This window comes from Canis lupus, chromosome 21, assembly GCF_003254725.2.
Source record: "Canis lupus dingo isolate Sandy chromosome 21, ASM325472v2, whole genome shotgun sequence".
Classification (NCBI taxonomy): Eukaryota; Metazoa; Chordata; class Mammalia; order Carnivora; family Canidae; genus Canis; species Canis lupus.
Window position 1 is genome coordinate 25,233,988 of NC_064263.1, and position 22,220 is coordinate 25,256,207.

At 46.1% G+C, this 22,220-nt stretch overlaps 1 protein-coding gene and 1 long non-coding RNA gene across 3 annotated transcripts in view; one reads left to right on the forward strand and one right to left on the reverse strand.

The window, feature by feature from the left end:
* The window catches only part of P2RY2 (purinergic receptor P2Y2), a 47,350-nt gene extending 34,631 nt beyond the window's left edge, over positions 1 to 12,719 (reverse strand). Inside the window, exon 1 of the mRNA XM_035703851.2 lies at positions 11,071 to 12,719. The gene's annotated coding sequence lies outside the window, so the exon portion shown is untranslated. The remainder of the gene's footprint in view (positions 1 to 11,070) is intronic.
* An 819-nt stretch (positions 12,720 to 13,538) lies between these two features.
* Positions 13,539 to 21,493, forward strand: LOC112667826 (uncharacterized). 2 transcript variants are annotated; one of them, XR_004807776.2, is made up of 4 exons: positions 13,539 to 13,886; positions 14,538 to 14,803; positions 15,509 to 15,663; positions 20,521 to 21,493. It is a non-coding gene; the product is annotated as an uncharacterized LOC112667826 (long non-coding RNA). The 2 variants fall into 2 exon arrangements; XR_003141346.3 differs by lacking the exon at positions 20,521 to 21,493 and adding an exon at positions 16,480 to 16,823.
* Positions 21,494 to 22,220: the final 727 nt, after the last annotated feature.

Consider the following 22,220-nt stretch of genomic DNA (forward strand, 5'->3'; position numbering starts at 1 on the left):
GGGTGGCTCAGCGGTTGAGCATCTGCCTTTGGCTCAGGGCATGATCCTGGTCCTGGGATTGAATCCCAGATCAGATTCCCTGCATGGAGCCTGCTTCTCCCTCTGCCAGTGTCTCTGCCTCTCTCTCATGAGTAAATAAATAAGATCTTTAAAAAATACAATAATTAAAAATTTGAATGAGTAATACATTTACATGTTTCAAAAATTAAAAATACAGGAAAAAAATATATGTGAAGTCTCCTTCTACCTCCCCACCATTCGTCTACCTAGTTCCTACTCTTCCCTTTACCTCTAAGCTGGAAAGCAGTTTAATTAGTTTCTTGTCTATCCTTGACATTCTTTATGCAAATACAAATATTTCTACTTATTTTCCTTTAAAAAATGTAGTATACAATACAGATGGCCTTACATTTTATAACTTACTTGTATCTTAGGAATTTTTCCAAATTAGCACATTGGAAGTTTCCTCATTCTTTAGAGACTTCAGAGTATCCCATTGTTTAGAAGACAAATTTAACCAATCCTCCACTGGTGGATATTTGGGTTGTTTCCAACTTTTTGCTAGTACAAACAATGCTGCAATGAATATCTGTGCCCTGTACATACTTTTTGTTTGTGTAGGAAGTTTCACAGAAATATTATTACTAGATCAAAAGGACTGTGCATTTGTAAATTTGATTATTACCGCCAAATTGCCCGCCATTGAGCTCTTACCAGTGTAGCTTCCCATCAGCCCTGTACCAGAGAACCCGTTTCCCTACAGTCTCACCAACACTGTGATATCAGACTTTTGGAATTTTGCCAATCTGATAGGTGACAGACCATCTCAGTGTGGTTTGAATTTGCATTTCTCTTATTTTGAGCACCTCTTTTCATGGCAAAAGATACATTTCAGATCTACTTGCATTGCTTTTCTATCATATCCCTTAGCTATTTTTTTGTTAAGTTGTTGAACATACTGATTCTTATCAGCTTTTTATATTTTATCCCTTTGTCTGTTATCTGAATTAAAAATGATTTTCCCCAGCTTACCATTTGTCTTTTGACTTTACAAAGTCTCTTTTTTAAAATTGTAGAAGCTTCTATTTTTCTGTGGTTGAATTTATCAATTTCTTCTCTAATAGCTTCTGGATTTTGAGCCATAATTAGAAAGCCCATTCCTACTCCAAGATCTTTTCCTGATGTTTTCTTTTAATGGTATAATTTTAAAATTATTTAAATTATTAAATAAATTATAATTACATCATTGATTACATATATTAAATAACTGAATTTTTAATTATTTATTATTTTAAATCTCATTTTTACATGTATACCTTTAGCACATTTGGACATTCTGTGTTATTGTGTTTCTCATAAGTGGCATAGAGTTTAGTTGAATTTTGTTTTAAACATGAGAATGTGAGAAAATTGCCTTCAATAGCATGGCTTAATTTATTCATATCGATTTCATAAATGATGTAGTCTCATTTTATTTCTTTATTTTTGTGCTTCCTTATTGCTTTGCTATATACATTCTAGGCTTTTCTTGGTTTTATCTTCTCTAATGCTTTAGAAAATAGAACTCTAATTTGTAATTGTATAAACCTTTAGATTAGTCAAGCATATATATTTAAATTCACATGTATCCAATTACCAAGTCAATAAATGTCTCTTATTGAGTATGTGCTATCCACTGTCCTGTTTTCTACAAGTCTGTGCTATTGTCTGCATTTTACAGATGAAGAAGCAAAGCTCATAGTGCGTTAAGTAGCTTGCCCAAGGTCGCCCAATAACTTTTTTTTTTCACCCAATAACTTTTGATGATCTCTTCTGGATGATGAAAAATTAAGCAGCTTCAGCCAGTCAGGGCCATCCCTGGTGCTGGAGAGGAGGAAATCTCAGTTAAACAACATTGCTGAAAGTGAGGGAAGGATGACTTCTTTGAAGTCAAATCCCCACAAGGATTTAAAATCCCTACAATGGATTTCACAAGGGCCTCAGAATCCTGTGATATTAAAGTCTTGGAGGGACACCTAGGTGGCTCAGCAGTTGAGCATCTGCCTTTGGCTCAGGGCATGATCCTGGAGTCTCCAGATGAGTCCCACATTGGGCTCCCTGCGTGGAGCCTGCTTCTCCCTCTGCCTGTGTCTCTGCCTCTCTCCCTCTCTGTGTCTCTCATGAATAAATAAAATCTTAAAAAATAAAAAAATAAAGTCTTGGACTTAAGGGTGCCTGGGTGGCACAATCTGTTGGGCATCTGACTCTTGGTATTGGCTCAGGTCATGTTCTCAGGGTAGTGGGATCCAGTCCCAAGTTGGGTTTCACTCAGCACCAGAGTCCACTTGTCCCTCTCCCCTCCCCTTTCTCTCCCCCTCCCCTTGCTCCCATACTCATTAACATTCTCTCTTTCAAGTAAATTAATTAATTAATTAATTAATTAATTTTAAAAAACATACAGTCTTGGATTTCCCTCAATTTGATAGGTGAAAACTCATGTCTTGTTATAGTTTTGGCTTACATTTTTCTTAGGAGTGAGAGAAGCATCTTATCCTCCCTGAAATCCATTTGCATTGCCACTTCTATGAACTGGCTATTCATATCCTTTGCCCACTTGGGAGGCACTCAGCAAATAACCACTATATCAAAGCCACCTGAGGTATAAGTTTGTTTTGAGAATACTAATCGATGACTTTTAGAATTCTGTTTTTTTATAGAAAATCATTTCAGAGATAATAAGCTCTTCATGTGAGTCTTCAGAACAATTTTCTTCCTCCCTGTGTGTAGAATCTTTTCATAGGTTCCTTATTGATTGTTTTTGTTCACTCTCTTGACCAGGCAGAGATAAAGCAAGACCAGGCATCACTTCCTCACCCTCTCAACATTATGTGGCTTTGCTTCATAATGATGGAAGTCTCAGTTCCACCATTAGGCAGACAGTGTAGACACAGAAAAAGAAAAGTTGATGTGGTAGGTTAGGGCTATGTCATCATCATCATCATTAATATTCACTGGCACTTAAATAGCATTGCCAAATATATATATAGTACTACATAGATATTTATATGAGAAAATATACAATACTATAATATATATACTATATATAGAATAGTATATAGGATACGTGTAAATTTACATACATGTATGTATGTATGCATGTATAGGCTGAATATAAATTTACACACAGATGTAAATTTAGTTGTCACAACAACCCTCTAAGATTGGTTATCATTACTATACTCATTTTACAGATGATAAAGGTGATGCACAGAGAGGTTATATTACTGCCTAAGCTCACACAGCTAATAACTGGTGGAGTCAGACTCTAGGTTTTCTGACCCCAGAATCTGGGTCCTCAACACTCTGAGTGGCTTAGAGCATATCCTGTGTTGTCGGAGTATGACCAAAGGTCCGTCTAATCAGTGGTCCCTGACAGAAGAGTAGACAGTGGGCTGGGGCATCTGGGTGACTCAGTTAAGCATCCAACTCTTAATTTTGGCTCAGGTCGTGATCTCAGGGTTGTGAGATCGAGCCCTGCATTAGGCTCCGTACTGGGCTTAGAGCCTGCTTAAGTTTCTTTCTCTCCTTCTCCCTTTGTCCTTCTTTCCATCCAAAAAAAAAAAAAAAAAGAGTAGGCAGTAGGGATTAGTTTGTTTAATCAACTTTGGAAGCCATTGGTTCTTCATTCACTAATTCATTTAATCTTTTGGTTTATTCATTTAACAAATATTTACTGAGTGCCTACTATGTGCCAACTTCTGAACTGGGTGCCACAGACACCAACACAAATTAGATATGGTCCTTGTCATTATGGAGCTTGCAGTAAAGAAAGAAGAGGGACATGGTCAGTTAATGACACTGTAACACACACTGTTCTGTTTCAGAGGGAGGAGCAGGTAGTGTGTCATCCAAGAATGTTTCTCAATCTGTCCCCATTCACCATCTAGTTAATATAATTTCTCTCTTGTACTTTGCCTTGTGACCTTCTCTTATCTTTAATGTGTATAGAGATCACAGCGAGTTTTGTATTTTTGTTTATCTTCCTGATTATTTTTGTAGGGAATGAAGAGTGGACTGATCAGTCATATCTGCTACCATTTTTTCATCCCAGAAATGTGGGCTTGTTAAAAATGTGAGTGATGGGGAGCCAGGAAGGGTTCTGAGTAGGGCAGATGGGCAATTTAGAATAGACGCTGGCTGTTGTGTGGAAAATAAATTGAATGGAGGAGATGATGAGGTACAGAGTGCAATGAGTACACTGCTCAGTGGTTTGGTGGAGGATGAGATCTGAGCAAAGACTGTGGCTGGGGGAGAGGAGGAAAGTATGGATCCCAGGAATATTAAGGAAATGGGAACTAAAGGACGTACTAATTCATTCAACACTCTTTTAATGAGCATCTATTAAGTGTCAGGCACTGTGCCAGATTCCAGGAATATGGCAGGAAACAAGATAAACACAGTCCCTGCCTTCACTGAGTCTAGAAGGAAAAGATGGACAATTGGAAAATTTTCAATAAAAGATGATAAATGATGTGAAAGGAGTAGTACAGGAAAACAAAAGGGGGACATGGAGGGGTGTGAGGCAGGAGTCCAGGCTGATACCCAGATTTCTGCCTCAACTGTAGGGATAGATGCCATCACCTGAGCCAGGGAATCCAGAAGGGCAGAAGAACCCTCTTGGATATCTTTTTCAGTCTCCCAAGTCTGAGGCAGGTGGGAGCAGGGGAGGTGGTGAGCAACTGCTGCTGAATGAAATAATAATGAATGTGGGTGTGTGGATACTCCCCAGCCCCCAGTTTGACTCTGAAAGAGGAAGACGGAGAGTAAAAGAAACTTGAAGTTTCAGGAAGCCTAACACTTACTCAATCCCCACAAACCACTAGCCTCTCCTCAGTTACCCAACAGGCCACATGAGACAGCCATGACTATTTTCTAATGTCCAGTGACCAGAGCTGGGCTGCCATGATGCAGTGTACTTGTGGCTTGGGCAGCACGCCTACTCAGCATAAACCTGGTCATTCTGAAGTCATCAGCATGGGCCCCACAGGTTGTTGGATGCTTTCCTGGAACTAGAGGGAGGAAATCACCAGCCCTGCAAAGTCCTTTGGTGCATGTCCCTAGAGTTAGTGGACCCTTCTCTGACTCCTGCATCCCCAGTATGCCTTTCCACTGTAACATCGAGCCCCCATCTACCTCCATCCAAGAGCAGGAGCTGGATGATCCCCCTCTACGTCCCCAACACTCAGCCCAGATCACCCTTCTCCCCAGCACATGATTCAGAACGTTTGTCAGGTTAGTTCAGAGACAGCTGTACCTTGACCCCCAGGGGCTAGTTTCTTTCACCCTCAGGAAAAGTCCTACCAACAGCCATACAAACACCAGTGCCATTCTTGGCATGTGGCAGCAGTGCCCATGGTCCTAACTCTGGGTAGAAAGCACCAACCACTGCCTGGCCACTGCTCCCTGAATATCTGAGAGTCTTGGAATTGTAGAATCTTAGAATCTGAAGGGATAGAAAGTCCCTCTGCAGTCATGTCCTCCAGTTCCCCTTTTAAGGAGTCCCAACTGTCCAGTGAAGGTTCTGATCACAATGCCCTTAGCTATGGGAACTCATCCCAACCTGGGACCTGAGACCTGCCTTATGTGACTTCAACAGAGATCCCACCTGCCCCCAGGGCCCAGATCAGCTCACCAGAGCAAAGGCTGGGTAGGGGTGGGGGTGAGGGTCTCTGTAACTGTCACTCTGCCATCCTTGAGAGAGAAGGATGTGAGCAGGAGTTCTTTCCTCTCAGGCCACAGTTAAAGTGTCCTCACATGCAATAACCAAACCATCAGTGGAGCCATATCAAGGCCAAGAAGGACAAGACACAAACCACTGAACAGAAAGTTGAAGTATTGTAGCCTATCTTGAGACAGTGTGCAATAATGTTTAAGAGCACCTGTTATATACTAGCTGTGTGACCTGGTGCTTAGTTTTCTTTTTTTTTTTTTCTTTTTTTTTTTTTAATTTTTATTTATTTATGATAGTCACAGAAAGAGAGAGAGGCAGAGACATAGGCAGAGGGAGAAGCAGGCTCCATGCACCGGGAGCCTGATGTGGGATTCAATCCCGGGTCTCCAGGATCGCGCCCTGGGCCAAAGGCAGGCGCCAAACCACTGCGCCACCCAGGGATCCCCGGTGCTTAGTTTTCTGAGTCTCAGTTTTCTTGCAGGTAGGATGGGGGGTAACCACACTGACTGGTGGGCTCACCGTGTGGATTAAATGAATGTATGTAAAAGATCAGCCCAGTGCAGCACTTGGGAGGTGCTCAGTGAATCTGGATTCTTGTATGGTGATGTCTGGAGACTACAGGAGCCATACACACTGACCCTGGCTCCTCAGGAACTTGCAACCTGCATTCCCTGCCAGGCAGAGGGTGACTGCAGCACCAGTGGGAAAGGAGAGACCTGCTCCACCCTGGCAAGTGCCCAACACCTCTGGTTACATCCATCTTGTGGTCTCCCCACCCCTCAGGTCTTTTCTACCTAAGAGTGAGTGAGGGTTCTCGTCCTATTCTATGGTCACTTATCTGTATGGCTCTTCAAGCTAACTGCCATGTGTTTACTAAGGTTTTCCAAGTGCCTGCTGGGAATAGGGGTCTGTATGGGCAGTCCCAGGGGATGAGAGGAACCACCAAGTGGGGACAGGGAGGTGAGGTGTCACACAGCTAGTGCAGGGCAGAGCAGGAAGTGGCCAGGTGGCCAGCAGGCCAGGCCAATTGTAGGCATTGCTTCCATGGCATCCCACATCTCTCCCAGTTAAATTCATTCTCATGCATTAAAGTCTGTTGTTTTTTGGCTTTTGGTTTTTTTCCTGGCTGTAGAAATCATTGCAGAAGATTTGAAAAGTATAGAAAAATATAAAACACAAGATAAAATATTCTGACAGTCCTGATCCACACAGAAAACTGATGTTAAGATTTTGGTGTGTTTTAGGGATGATAAAGTACAATTTGTGGAATATGGTCAATAATATTTTAATAACGTTATATGGTGACAGATGGTGACTACAATTATGGTAAGCATTGCATAATGTATAGGATTATCAAATCACTATCTTGTATGCCTGAAACTAATATAACATTGTAGGTCAACTATGCTTCAATAATAAAGAAAAAGATTTTGGTGTGCTTTATACTGTAATTTTTATGCATTTTAACCTAGTCATAATGAATATATAATTGTATACACTGCTTTTTTCCAGTACCATAATGACACAGCATTTTCCTGGGTTTTTACAATGTAGTCAGTTCAATCCTGCCCTGTTGATTTCAGACAATCATTTTAACAAACACCTTAATTTATGTTGGGATTTAGCTGCCTCTCCCCAGGATAGACTGGCTTGGGGTGCTAGTCTGGAAGAAAAGGGGGAGGGAGGAGGAGGAGAGGAAGAGAGGCAGAGGGGAAGGAGAGAAAAGAGGAGGAGAGAGAACCGGATACCTCAAGATTCATTTTCTTTGTTCTTCTCTCAAGCTAAGTCTGTTTCTTAGTACTGAAAAACACCAGGGCAATCACCTGACCCCCAGAGTCACCTGAGCTCACCTGATGTCCTTCTGAATCTGTCCCTGCTCATTCAACACACCCAGCCCTAAAAGGAAGGGAACTCACTACTTGGTAAGAAAAAAAGTCTTCCTCCCTGACAGCCAGCCCTGCAGACTCCAGGCAACAAAGACCCTGTTTCAGCCATCCTGCCTACACTTGAGTCTCCCCACTGGTTCCGTGACTTGGTTCCCAGGCCTCTGTAGTCATTTTTTTTCTGATCCAAAGCATACCCCAGCATGTCAAAGAGGCCCCAGAGCTCCAGGTGGGTTTGACTGTGGAATGGAACAGGGCAACCATCTTCTGTGTTCCCGACCCTATGGCTCTGTTACTCTACACCTTGGCTCATGTAGAGCTTATGGTCAACTCAAACTGAGTTCTTTTTTTTTTTTTTTTTTTTAGGGGGTTGGGGGAGAGAGAGAGAGAGAGAGATGGGGAGGGGCAGAGGGACAGGGAGAGAAAGAATCTGAGGCAAGCTCCACACCCAGTGCCGAGCCCGATGCAGGACTCAATCTCACAACCCTGAGATTATGACCTGAGCCAAAATCAAGAGTCAGACGCTTAACTGACTGAGCCACCCAGGCACTCTCTGAGATCCTTTTTGCATCATTATTCTCCCACATTCTGTGCTTGGACAATCATTGGAAAAAACCTAATGTAGGGATCCCTGGGTGGCGCAGCGGTTTGGCGCCTGCCTTTGGCTCAGGGCGCGATCCTGGAGACCCGGGATCAAATCCCACGTCGGGCTCCCGGTGCATGGAGCCTGCTTCTCCCTCTGCCTGTGTCTCTGCCTCTCTCTCTCTCTCTCTCTCTGTGACCATCGTAAATAAATTAAAAATTAAAAAAAAAAAAAGAGCTCCTCAAAAAAAAAAAAAAAAGAAACCTAATGTAAAACTTAATACTTTGCCTTCTTTATATATTTGCATTGTGAATTAAGCTCTCCCTCTTGGCTTCTTTTTGTGGGTGAGTTTGATACATGTGTGCTGTTTATGCAATTTATTGATAAGATGATAACCTGAACCAGGCCCAGGACACATGTGAGCCTCCGTGTGAGTTTGATTAGCATCCTAAAAGCCTGTGAAGAAATATTACCTTCCTTACAAATCTAGTCACGCATAGGTATACACCCAAATGAATTGAAAACAGGTACTAAAAACAAATATTTACACATGAATGCTCATAGCAGCACTATTCACAATAGCTAAAAGGTGGAAACAACTCAAATATCCATCAATGGATGAATGAATAAACAGAATGTGGTATATACTACAAAGGAATATTATTCAGCCATAAAAAGGAATGAAGTTCTGACACATGCTACAATGCAGATGAACCTTGAAAACATTATTCTAGGAGCCCACAAAAAAGCCACATATTATATGATTCCATTTATATGAAATAACCAGAATAGATACAGAGGTTGAGGGGAGAGGGGAATGGGGGTGATAACATTCTAGAACTAGATAGAGGGCGTGGTTGTACAACACTATGAATGTATAAAAACCATTGAATTGTGTACTTTAAAATGGTTAATTTTAGGGCACCTGGGTAGCTCAGTCAGTTAAGCATCTGCCTTCAGCTCAGGTCATGATCTCAGGGTCTTGGGAGGGAGCCCAGCATTGGGCTTCCTGCTCAGCAGGGAGTCTGCTTCTCCCTCTCCCTCTGCCTGCCACTCCCTCTGCTTGTGCTCTCTGTCAAATAAATTAAATCATTAGAAAAATAAATAAATAAAATGGTTAATTTTATGTTAAGTGAATTTCACCTCAATTAAAGAAAAGTGCATCCGCAGAAAAAAAGGATACCCAATGTATTCAACAGACAGCCTTGTGCCAGGTGTCGGAACATAGAGATGAATAAGGCCTGCTCCCTGTTACAGCAGGTAGAGCTCAAAGCCTTTGAAACTGAGAAGGGGCTACCCTCTGAAATTCACCTTCCACACCACAGATTCTCTCACTGGTTACTATGATCATCACTGTGCAGACTTCCAGGCCTACTGCCCCTCCCATCTTAGCGATCTGGGTTGGCATGACACAGAATGGATCCTCTGAGAAACTTTGCAGCGGAGAAACCCGACATAACTTTAGCCATGTCATCAAGGTTAACAACCACAGTGCTAAGCCATGTTGATAACATATACCCTTGATCTGATGTAATGAGACTGGCACTTCACCTGTGTGATCTTATTCCCAAGAACTTGTAACTCCAGTTTAACCATGAGAAGATCATCAGAAAAACTCAAATTGAGCAGAGCCCAGCTGGCTCAGTTGGAAGGGCATGTGACTCTTGATCTCAGGGTTGTAAGTTTGAGCTCCACGTTGGGTGTAGAGATTACTAAAATAAATAAATAAACTGTACCCCTCCCCCCAAAAAAGAAAGAAAAACTCAAATTGAAAGTCTATTAGAGGGGATCCCTGGGTGGCTCAGCAGTTGAGTGCCTGCCTTCGGCCCAGGGTGTGATTCTGGAGTCCCGGGATTGAGTCCCACGTCGGGCTCCCTGCATGGAGCCTGCTTCTCCCTCTGCCTGTATCTCTGCCTCTCTCTCTTTCTCTCTCTCTCTCTCTCTTTCTCTATGTGTCTCCCATGAATAAATAAATAAAATCTTTAAAAAAAAGTCTATAAGATATCTGGCTAATACTCCTCAATACTGTCAAGGTCATCAAAGATAAGGTAAGCCCAAGTAACCATCCCAGACCAGAGACAGTCCAGAGAGGCATGATGATGTGATATCCTGGACATAAAGAAGACATTAGGTAAAAGCCAAAGAAATCCAAATAAAATACAGACTTTTGTTAGTTAATAGTAATGTATCAATACTGGTTCTTTAGTTGTGACAGATACAGATGGTTCCCTACTTACGATGGTTCAATTTAGGATTTTTTAACTGGAGGATGGTGAAACAGTGATACACATTCAGTAGTAACTGTACTTCAGATTTTGAGGTTTGCTCTCTTCCTGGCTCTCTTGTGATGCAGAGTGATGGCAGGCAGTTGAAGCCCTCAGTCAGCTGGGAAATCTTGGGGGATAAATAACCAATATGCTTATAATCATTCTGTACTTATACAAGCATTCTGTTCATCACTTTCAGTACAGTATTCAATATATTCCATGAGATATTCAATAATTTATTATAAAACAGAATAGGTTTTGGTTAGACGATTTTGCCTAATGTAAGTATTCTGAGCATATTTAAGGTAGACTAGGCTATGCTACATGTTCAGTAGGTTTGTATATTAAATGCATTTTTAACTTAATGTGATTTTCAACTTATGATAAATTTTTTTGGGACATAACTCCATTGTAAGCCAAGGAAGATCTGTATGTTAAAATAAAGGAAACCGGGTAAGGGTTAAAATCCTTACAAGAACTGGAACAAGGCTGTTCAGAGATGACAATGGGGAAATGAATGGAGTGTGACCTACTCAATAGTCTACAGGTGTCACTACTAAACAGCTGTAGCAGTGTCACTTGTTCTCCAGGTGCTCAGTGACCACAGAGAGAAAAATAAGTTCTTACCTGATTATGACCCTGCTTTCCAAGTCGCTGACCGCCTCTTCCTGTCTTGGGAGCACGCTTATAGACACCAGTAACTTTAAATATCCAGACTAAGAAAGCCATGGTGTACGGCCCTACAAAAGTTCTGCTTTCTAGGTCCTGGACACACCTTCTCCAGAGGACTTATATCAGGAAGAACTTTAGATGAGACATCTCACTGTCTTCTCACAGGGTGTAGTCTTGGGGCTGATGGTTATGTTCTAAGTCATCAGTAGACTGATATCTTAATCCAACATAATATTCATGGGTACTCCTGCCCATTAACCAGGTGTCATTTTCTTCTCTATTGAATGAACATTCCTCCATTTGGTACATGAAGATATCATGGATGCCTTAGACCAAGGCCTTTCTTAATTGAAGTGCAGGGCAGGGAAGTTTAGAGATTAAGAGGAATAGTTTGGAATACATAGCCCTAGATTCAAATCCTCATTCCATCACTTATTAATTTACTTAAACCCCTATGACCCCAGTTTCTACAACTGTAAAGTAAGGATAATAATAATGTCTGTTTGACAGGATTGTTGTAGAATGAGATGAGATAATTCATGTAACAGGCTTAACACAGTACCTGGTATATAAGGGCTCAGATTCCTGTCAAGGTTCTCTGATAAAGCTTATGAGAAGTCCACAGGTTCCAAGGAATTCACACCTGCCACCACGGCCACAAGTCCATTAGTGACACAGAAGCTGGAGTAGAAAAAGAGGGCTGGCTGGATCCTGGAGCCAGTGGGTAAAAAAGAAGAAATAGCAAAGGATCTATCCATAGCCAAACTTGACTATGGGTCACTGGAGAAGAGACCATTGCAGGGTGGCTCTCAAAGTCTCGTGCATGCCTGTACCCAAGAGGACTATATATTCTCCAGAGTCATCATCAGATGAGTCACCATTCAAACCGCCTCATTTCCATCCCACTGAAGGCTTGCGTTGCACCAGGCACATATCCGGAGAGGCTAGGGAAGTCTAGAAGATCCAAGACGTGAGTTGATAGGACCTGAGCTCCTGAAGCACCCCTAGTATACCGGACACTAGCCCTTTAGCCGAAGGACTACAAGGAGGCCCAGGTGGTACACCCAGGGACAGCCACAGAGGCAAACAGCTGGAAGTCTCAGGGCAGATCAGCCCCTAATTTTACCCTGGTGCCCAGCACTGTGCCTGGCATATAACAGGTGCTTATTGACCACACAGGTGAGAGAATGAAAGGTGTCTGTCCTCAAGGCCTTCATGGTCTAGCAGGGGAGACTTGGCACACTTCAAATCTACCCAGAATCTTGCCCAGCATAAGCCTGGATTGTGGCCACTGAATATCTTGGTGGAGGGATACACTTCTAAGGTGGTGAGTGAGAGGATGTGGGAGCCTGGCAGTAGAGGAGGAATGCTCTGTGTGTGCACAAGGCCCAGCTGTCCCAAGAGTGTGGGGGAGCCACATGACTCAGGGTAGGGCAGGGCTGCAGGCTAGAGGAAGGGTGGGGTACCAGGGGAAAGGGCAAATGAACCTCAGGAGGAGCTCATCCCATTCTTCCTGCTTTCCTCCGTCCTTTCATCGTTTACTGCTCCTGGGCAAAGGCCACTGCAGAAGTTCACAGACAAGCAACAGCTTCGCCGGCTTCTGTAACCTAAGTAGCAAAGATCAAAATGCGACAAAGTGCCAAAATAAAGTACCATCTCAGAAATTACTTAAAAAATAAGGACAGCTCAGTGTCATAGGAGTGTGAGCCTCGGTGGTGGACAAGCCGGGTTCAAATCCCAGTTTAGCCTAAGCTCCTTAACTCACCTCAGCTACGTGACCCTCAGCGTCTACTTTAATCTGGGTGCAGGTCATGGTGTTTGGAATGGGCCTGGCTCATTCACCTAGTTGTGGGTTTGGTGACATGTGGGTAGACATCACCTGTCGCCATTCCAGTCCCTAGCGGCCAAGGGGCCTGGGCAGACATTAAAAGCCACAGGGATCTCCATGTAGGGCCAGAAAGCCAGTCACCTTTCCTGATGCTGTTGAGTGACTGTGATCACCTATTAAAATAGTCCCAGGGATCCCTGGGTGGCGCAGCAGTTTGGCGCCTGCCTTTGGCCCAGGGCGCGATCCTGGAGACCCGGGATCGAATCCCACGTCGGGCTCCCGGTGCATGGAGCCTGCTTCTCCCTCTGCCTGTGTCTCTGCCTCTCTCTCTCTCTCTCTCTCTCTCTCTCTATCATGAATAAATACATAAAATCTTAAAAAAAATAAAATAGTCCCAGCAACATTCATTACCCAAGGGGAGATAACAGTGCAGTGTGACTGGTCCTCTCAGCCAGCCCTCAGCTTTCTAGCAACCTATCTCCTGTGCTGGCCTCTCGGCTCAGGCCCAGTCCTGGAGGACCTGGGAGAAGGGGAAGTCTCCGCCCCTGGGAAATGCAGAATGTGGGAGGACTAGCCACTCTGAGCAACGGCACACAGTGTCAGGGCCTCCCAGGTCACAGGCCCACAGCACTAGAGGGAGCCTCCTGGTTCAGACTATTCTCATGGTGACCTCTCGGCCTCGCTAGCACTTGTCCTCCTCCACACCGGCCGCACCCTTCGCTCTGCTCCTTCACTACTCACATCAGGCCTTTCCTCCATCTAGAAGGGACAGGGAAGTTTCCAGGAGGCCCTCCCTCTTCTCTTCTTCCTCTGAACTTTCATTTCTTCCACTAATACTGGTGGAAGCCTGCTCCGGGGTAGGGCCTCAAATGAAACGGAAAGTGGGCCCCACCTGCACAAAGCCTCAGCGGTTCCCAGGAAAGGGCAATGACCTCTCCATTCTGTGAGTGTTGGTGTCTGTGCCTCCCCACTGGGACTGGGAGCCCTGCGGGGGCAGGAGCTGTGTCTGTCCTGCAGAACTCAGAGGAATCAGTCCTGTTGCTAAAGACTGGGCAAGGGAGGGTTCCTGTGGTGGGCGAGTTTATATAGGAGGGAAGGGGACAGGAATAGAGTCTGGCTGTGCAGGAGCCAGTGAGGAGACCTGCCTGCCTCACTGAGCAAGGGGTGGGGGGTGAGGTGAGCCAGTGCACAGGGTAAGAGGAGCTCAGGTGCCGCTTCCTGGGGCCTTGAGCTTCTCTCCACAGCTCTCAGTTTCCCCAACAACTGGTTCTCCCTCCCTCCCCCTCTACCCTCCAACAAGGCATCTAGAAGTCCATGAGTGAGGGACTCAGGGAGCAACAAGGTGGGCGGCCAGGACTCTGGTCATCTGAGAGTCTAGAACCTTCCCATGTTTAAGTCCTGGCTCCAGTTGCCTTTTCTACCTGGAGTAGCCAGCTAAAATGCAAGACACCTGCTTAAATGTGAATATCAGAAAAAGAACAAATGATTCTTTAGCATAAATTAATATTTGAGACAAGCTTACATTAAAAAACTTATTCATTGCTCTTCTGAAGTTCAAATCTTTATTTGCTAACCCGAGCAAATCTTTGCCCAGTCCCTATTTCAGAATCTGCCACTCACTCCTACAATGAGGCTCCGGGAAACCATCAGAGAAGTCCTGGGCTCTTGCAACATATTCAACAAAACAGGAATTTAGAGCTGGAAGGAACATGGAAGATTATTTAGCTCCATCCCTCCTCCTATATGTGGCTCAGGAGACTGAGGCCCAGAGAGGACAGGCGGTGGCAAGCCCTTCACACCCCCTTGGCTGCACCTTGGGCCTCCTAGGGAGCAGGACCCCAGAGGCCAGGACCTTTCCAGGTAAGGCAAGGCAGGAGTCTCCTGGTTCCCACTCTGCCCCCTACCCCCACTGCCCAGGCAGCTTCCTGGATCCTGACACCCCCAGGTGAGTCACCTCCACCTGTTAGGACAGATCTGGAGCAGTGCCAAGCCTCTGGGCTCCTCACCTCTTGCTGGGCTCCCTGCCCAGAGGAATGAAGTTGGTGGGGAGAGGGGGGTCTCACGAGGAGTGGGTGCAGGAGTAGGTGGGTGGGGTTTGACTTTGTGGGAGAGGCTAGTCTTCCCGAAAGCTCATGGCCTGGCCATTCCCCTCAGGCCCTTCTACTTGCCAGGCCCACAGCAGCCCTCCCAGATGACTCAGCTCAACTCCCAGTGAGGCAGGATGTGGGGGCAGGGTCTTGACCAAAATCGTCCAGCCAGGTGGGTCCACCATCAGGTTCTTTCTCTCAAATGAGTACTCTGTGCTCCCTGCTGAAACTGCCCACCCCCACCCTGCTCTGTATTTCTTCATCTCACTTTGCCCTTCTTGACATTATACTATGTATTTGCTTGGTTTTTGTCAGCCTCTGGTTAAGACATAAATCCCTCTCCATGTCTTGAGAGCCTTGAACAGTGCCTGACACTGAGTAGGGGCTGAATAAACATTTGTTGCCCCTGTTACATCTCACGTGGTGTGGGACACGTTACATGACACCACAGCCCCCCCTTCCCCAACGTGCATTGCAGGTTCTCCAGCAATGGCTGTGCGTGCGGCTGGGAGCCTCCAGGTCTGGGGATGTGGCTTCCTCCTCCCCTTGCAGCCCAGCCTCCGTCTGGTCCGGAATGAGAAGCAACAGCACAGGGCTGAGATGGGCGGACAGTGGCTTTGGGAGCGCTGCGCGGTAAGGAGCTGGGCGTCCCCGGCTGCCCCAGTGCACCCTGCTGGACCGGACAAGCCTACGAGGCTGGGGCTGGGCCGTGGCGGGGAAGCTCCGTCCCAGAGGCCCGCCCCGCTGACCACTCCCTGACCCTGTGGCCCCGGGACAGCACTGAGCCAGGAGCTGCTGACCTGTCACCTGGCCCAAACCCACCCCTCTCTAGGCCTCCTTCTGCCTGCCTCTATAATGATGGTTTCAGGCTGGCTACAAGGCCTGCCATTCAGCCTGCCTTTGGCTTCTTCCTACTTCCTCTCCACCCCAGACCTGTGCATCAGTCACTCCTACCCAACCTCCTGGGGTATCCCCAGAACCTCCCCTCTATCCTGTCAGACCCTTTACTGACCCTTCCCAGCAGCCCAAGTCCAAGTCCAATCATAGACTGCAGGTGGTTGGGGCTCCTAGGACTATCCTGGGGCTCCTTGGGACACTTCCAAGTCATTCAGAGGCTGTTACCTGGAGTTGCCTGGCCCAAGCCCTCTGACCAGTCTAGATAGTCCCATTTCTAGTCAGACCATCTCTCTGGTATGTCCAGCTGATCTCTGCATCTTTCCGCAGACCTGCTCCTCTCTCAACCTCAGCAAGGGTACCTCCAGCCAGTTGGTCACCTGGGCCCCAAACTCTGAGAATCGTGGAGCTTGCCTTCCCTCCCTGCTTGCCCTCATCCGATCTGTCACTCAGTCCTGGCCATCCCTCTGTAATATCCTGAGGATGGCCCACTTCCCAGCTTCTTCAGCCTCACATGTACACACTTTCTTTTTTCTCACCTGACCTTGAAAGCAGAGGGCTCCTCGACTCCACTCTCTCTGCCTTCAGTCCACATTCCATGCAGAAGCCAGGGAGGAAATACCATCGGCAGCAAATCCAGCCTCATCAGTTCCCTGCTCAAAACCCTCCCATGGCTCCTCACTGCCCTCAGGATAAAGTTGGCTCCTTGGCCTGGCATTCAAGGCTCTTCATGATCTGCCAGTCTCACCAGCTCACACTGCTGCCTCAGTGACTGCTGAGCATTTAGCTCCCACCTGGAAGGACTCTTTCCTTCCTAATCCTAAAATTCCTCTACTTTCAATCACCTGGAGAGTCCACAGTGGGAATAAACTTGTTATCCAGGGAGGAGACATAAACAAGGCTTTTTTTTTTTTTTAAGATTTTATTATTAATTAACTCATGAGACACACACACACACACACACACACACACACACACACACACACACACACAAAGAAGCAGAGACACAGGCAGAGGGAGACGCAGGCTCCATGCAGGGAGCCTGACGTGGGACTCCATCCCAGGTCTCCAAGATCACACCCTGGGCTGAAGGCGGCGCTAAACCGCTGAGCCACCTGGGCTGCCCCAAACAAGGCTTTTCTCAGGGTGCATGTGTGTGTGTTTTAGAGTCAATGTTGATCTGTTTATTCATGTACACAGCCTTGTTTCAGAAAGGATTTGAGGTGGGCCATTAAATATTTACTAAGTGCCAGCCCTGTGCAGCAGAGTCCTACATGCACACGCAATCATCCATACTCCCACTCACAGATCCAACCAGGAAACCATGAGGGCCAGGGCAGAGGGCTTTAGGGCGAGAGAGCTCGGGAAGAAATCAGGAGTCAAGGAGGTGGGAAGTTGGGTTGGAATGAGTCAACAGGAGAAGGGCATGAGAACAGACAGGAACAGAGGGAACAGAAGGAGCAAAGGTTGCAGGTAGGGGAAGAGAGGAGAACCACAGCTTCCCTCTGTGACCTCTGCTTGCATTTCCTTTCCCTCTTGCCCAGGTCAGCTTTAAGACTTATTTCCTCTTGCAACATCATGGGGCGAGGGACAGCAAGGATAGAGGCAATGGGGGTGAAGACTATGGGAGCCACTCAGGCTCCAGTTCCCCATGGGAAGGAGCTCATGTCCCCAGCCAGCTGGCAGCTCCATGGGCACAGCACACTCCTGAGTTCTCAGGGCTCTTCTCGTCCTCTATTCATCCCCTCTGTCCCAACCAGTCTGTGAACATGTATAACCACATCCATGTCATCAGGGAGGAAACAAAGGACCAGAATGTTGGTGTTAGAGCAAGGACTCCAACCCTGTGTTATCAGAGGCTAAAATGCCTCCTGTTTCAGGTGCTGTCTGCTACTGAATCCTAGACATGAGATGGCAAGGGGGCTTAGGAAGTAGGTGTTGTGTTAGCATCCCTCTCTGCACTTTTCAGGAAGAGAGGTTCCAAGGCCCAGAATTGACCATGGTGGGCTACTTTAGATGCTGGGCCCCTCTTCATCTCCACCCTGCCCTGGGCTGCAGAGCATAGAACCCAGCTGGGCACCAGGAGCCCTGGCTGGGCTATCACCTGCTGTGTGACTCAGGTCCAGGCCCCGGACCCTTGCCCTTTCTCTTCTGCAGTCAAGGTGCAAAGCCAGAGGGTCTTCAGGTCCTGAGTTCCCTGACCTCTGTGGCTTCTGGTTTCCATAAGATTTGGTTTGTCTGTCTGGAGATGGTTGTCAGATTGAGAGTAGGACCAGATTCCATCCCCTCCTGCTGGGCTCTACCAAGGGGGACTCTCCAGGCCATGGGGATGGTGGCCAGGGGGTAAGGAGTCTAATTTTATCTGTTGTAGTCGAAGCTGGGGCTGGGCTGGCCTGCTCCCCAACTGACCCCAACTGACCCCAAGACTGGGCAGGGAACTGACTCAGGTTGATCCGAGGCAGCTGTCAAGACAACCCTAAAATTAGCCCCAACAGGGATAGGGAGGGGCAGCGGCCCAGGCCTCAGGCTCCAACAGTCCCAAGGGACCCAGCCCTCACCTTACTCAAGGAGGGAGAGGTCGAACAGAGTCCTGGCAGCGACCCCACCATGATGCTGGGCGTGGAGAGTCACAAGCAAGTATGGACACATTGCAGGAGAGGAATTGAAGAACGGGCAGCGTCTGCCAGTTGCCTGGGCCCTGGTGCGGTTCCAGCCCCCAGCCTGTCAGAGCCCTGGGAGGGACCAGGGAGGGACCTTGCTATTTACATTCTTTTAGAACCAGGACCAGGGATCCAACCTGTCCTCCCAAGGCTGAGTTGGATCACCTCACACATCAGCACCCACTCCCAAGAACAGGGGAGGAGCCAGAGGGTAACCAGCCTGCTGATAGGGCACAGATTGGAGACACCAGGGACAGGACCCAAGCCAGCCTCCTCTTGCTCAGAGATAATCACCCAGTTCCCTCCTCTCTACCCTGGTGTTTTGAGGACCTTATTAAAATGCAGATTCTGATTCAGAAGCTCTGGAGTGGGGTATGAGATTCTTCAAGACTCTAACAAGATCTCAGCTTGGTCTGCAGACCATACTTTGATCACAAGTTTTACTTCCTAGCCAGACTGGTTAGACCCCAAGGCCAGGTTTCCTGTCTCTATTCCACAGAAATCCCCTACCTCTAGCCCAGGAGTCTGGCACAGGCATACAGGTACATGATACACATAGCAGGTGGCTGAGTTTTTTCATTATGGGTTCTTGCATGGGTATGTAGGTGTGCATGGTGATCCTTGTGCCTCAGGGTATACTGCACATGGCTAGTGACATGTGTAGAGAATATACAAAGATGTGTGTTTATCATAACAATGAAAAGCAGCTAAAGTTTTAAAAATATCTAACCTTTATTGAGTACCATGTCCTGGTAAGGTTTTAACAGTGTTACATACAATAGCTTATTTAACTCATAACAATTCTGAAGAGATGAGAAAATGGAGACTTGCAGAGGTTAAGTGGCTTGCTCAGGATCACATAGCTGATTAGCAGTCAGGGCGGCCAGTCAGGATTGGGCTCTACATGGGCACCTGCCTTGGTGTATGTGGATCTGGGAGCATGTGTGTGATTGGTGGGCAGGGGTATGCACAGGAAAGTAAAGCAGCAGCAAGGACAAGTAGGTGAGGTAGGAGTCGTTCACAATAATTCAGAGCATGTGCAGAAAGCAGGTGGGGAGAAGGAAGGAGACACAGGTGTGAATCAGACCAGCCTGGGCTTGAATCCTCACGCTGGCTAAGCTTTGACTTCCTCCTCTGTGAAATGAGTCTATAATAGTTGCCTTATGAGGCTGCTCCTGCGAGAAGGAAATACAATAACAAATACAAAGTGACAGGCCCAGGGAAAGGCTAACACACAATAGGTGTGGGGGATACATGAGCTGCTCCCCAACTCCAGGGCTGGTATGCTTGGCTGTTTGGGGCGTGGCTTCTGACATGGTTGGTTGCAGCCAGCTCACTGGATTAAGAGGAGGAATGCAGGGAAGGCCAAGGACAAGGAGAGACAAGGCCAGTAGGGCTGTGTTGGGGTCCCAGCTGAGAGAGCATCCCAAGGAGATACAGGCATCCAGTCAGAGTTCAGAATCTGGCCCACTTCCCTTTGTTGGCCGAGACAGGAGGGGCTACAAGGCTGGAGACACTCCAACTCTGGAGAAGCCCTCTCAGGAAAACAAACACCTTGTCCCTTGACTCAGCCCTCCGCTATGACAAACACATCAGCCATCATGGTCCTCCACGGACCATGCCCTCCTCTGAGGGCCAAATATCCTCTGGGCTGGGCTGGAGGGACTTTAGTGATTTATTTTCTCTTCCTCCACCCATGAACCTAATGTTGCTCCTGGAGCTGGGGTATCTCAAAGTTTGCGGCCTCCTGTAGGCCTCTAAAAAGTGGGAAGTTGCATTGGTAGGCATCAGTCTTTCTTGGGTCTCATATGGATCCCCTGGACCACCTAGAAGCAGGTGCTGGGGAATGGGCCCTAAGGAAACATTGCTTATGAGAGCTGGCCAAAGGTGGGTCCAGATGGCTCACTGAATTCATCTCCTTTGTTTTCTACGCAAGGATCCTAAGGCCAAGAGATGGCCATCACCGGGTCACCAGGAGAAGGAATACAAAGCTCACCCCAGCTACCCACCCACGGTGCTGATGGGAGAATCCAGAGAGGCTATGAAAGACTCTATCGCCCCCGTGTGGCAAAATGGGAGAAAGACAGGGCTGAGCGGAGGTTTGGGAAATCTTAGGCTCTTAGGTGGAGCGACTGCAGTGCCCCTCCTGGGTAATAGGCTGAGGGCTCTCTCCAGTTACACAGTCCCTGCCCCTACTGGATTCATCAAATCCCTTGGGAATGCTGAGAGGGCATTGTGAGGGAGTGAATTGAATTCCTTGTAAATTTGTAAATGGAAGGAAGCAGTGTGAAGTAAGAACATAGATTTATGCACAAAAATGTTCATCAAGTCCACGTCAGTAGGGGCGCCTGGGTGCCTCGGTTGGTTGAGTGTCTGCCTTCCGTTCAAGTCATGATTTAGGGTCCTGGGATCAAGTCCCCAGTTGGGCTCTTTGCTCAGCAGGGAGTCTGGTTCTCCCTCTGTGCTCTCTCTCTCTCTCAAATAAATAAATAAATCTTAAAAAAAAAATCCATGTCTGTAAATGCAACACTTGGGTTGACAATTGTTTAAGTGCCTGATGGGTACAGGGGTTCGTTATACTATTCAATTCATTTTTGTGTGTTTGAAATGCTGTGAAACAAAGGAATTAATAGGAAACATAAAGGTCCAACAATAAGAATCTAAATAAATTATGATGCAGCTGTACAAAGGAATAACATCTAAAAACATTAAAAATGCTGCCATGGACTTTTTTTATTTTAATTATAACAGATTTATCAAGGGGTGCCTGGCTGCCTCAGTCAGAAGAGCATGCAACCCTCACTCTCAGGGTCGTGAGTTCCAGCCCCATATTGGGTCTGGAGATTACTTTAAAATAAATTTTACAATGAAATAAAATAAAAATAACAGATTATTAATATATAGGTCACATAAAATATATTACCCACTTAAAGTGTACAATTCAATGATTTTTAGTATATTCACAAAATTTTACAACCATCACCATAATCAATTTCAGAACCTTTTCATTACTCCACAGCAAATGCCCATACCCATTAGCAGTCACTGCGCATTTGCTCACAAACCTCCCCTCTTCTAACCCAGCCCACAGATACTTTCTGTCTCTATAGGTTTGTCTTTCTGGACATTTAATGAAAATGGAATCAATCATATAATATGTGGTCTTCTGTGTCTGACTTTTCACACATCCTATAATGTTTTCAAGGTGTATGCAGGTATCAGCACTTCATTCCTTTTAAAACTTTTTAAAAGTTTTATTAATTTAAGTAATTTCTACACCCAACCTGGGGCTCAAACTCATGATCCCAAGATCAAGAGTGGCAAGCTCCTCCAACTGAGCCAGTCAGGTGTCCCATTACTTCATTCTTTTTTATGGCTGAATAATATTCCATTGTATGGATATGCCACATTGTATTTATTTATTCATTAGTTGGTGGACATTTAGGTTGTTTCCATTTTTCAGCTATTATGAATAATTCTATTAACATTCATGTACAAGTTTTTGTTTTTAAAGATGAACTTATTTATTTATTTGGGAGGGGCAAAGGGAATGGGACAGAAAGTCTTAAGCAGATTCCTCACTGAGTTTGGAGCCCCATGTGGGGCTCAATCTCACCACCCTGAGATCATGACCTG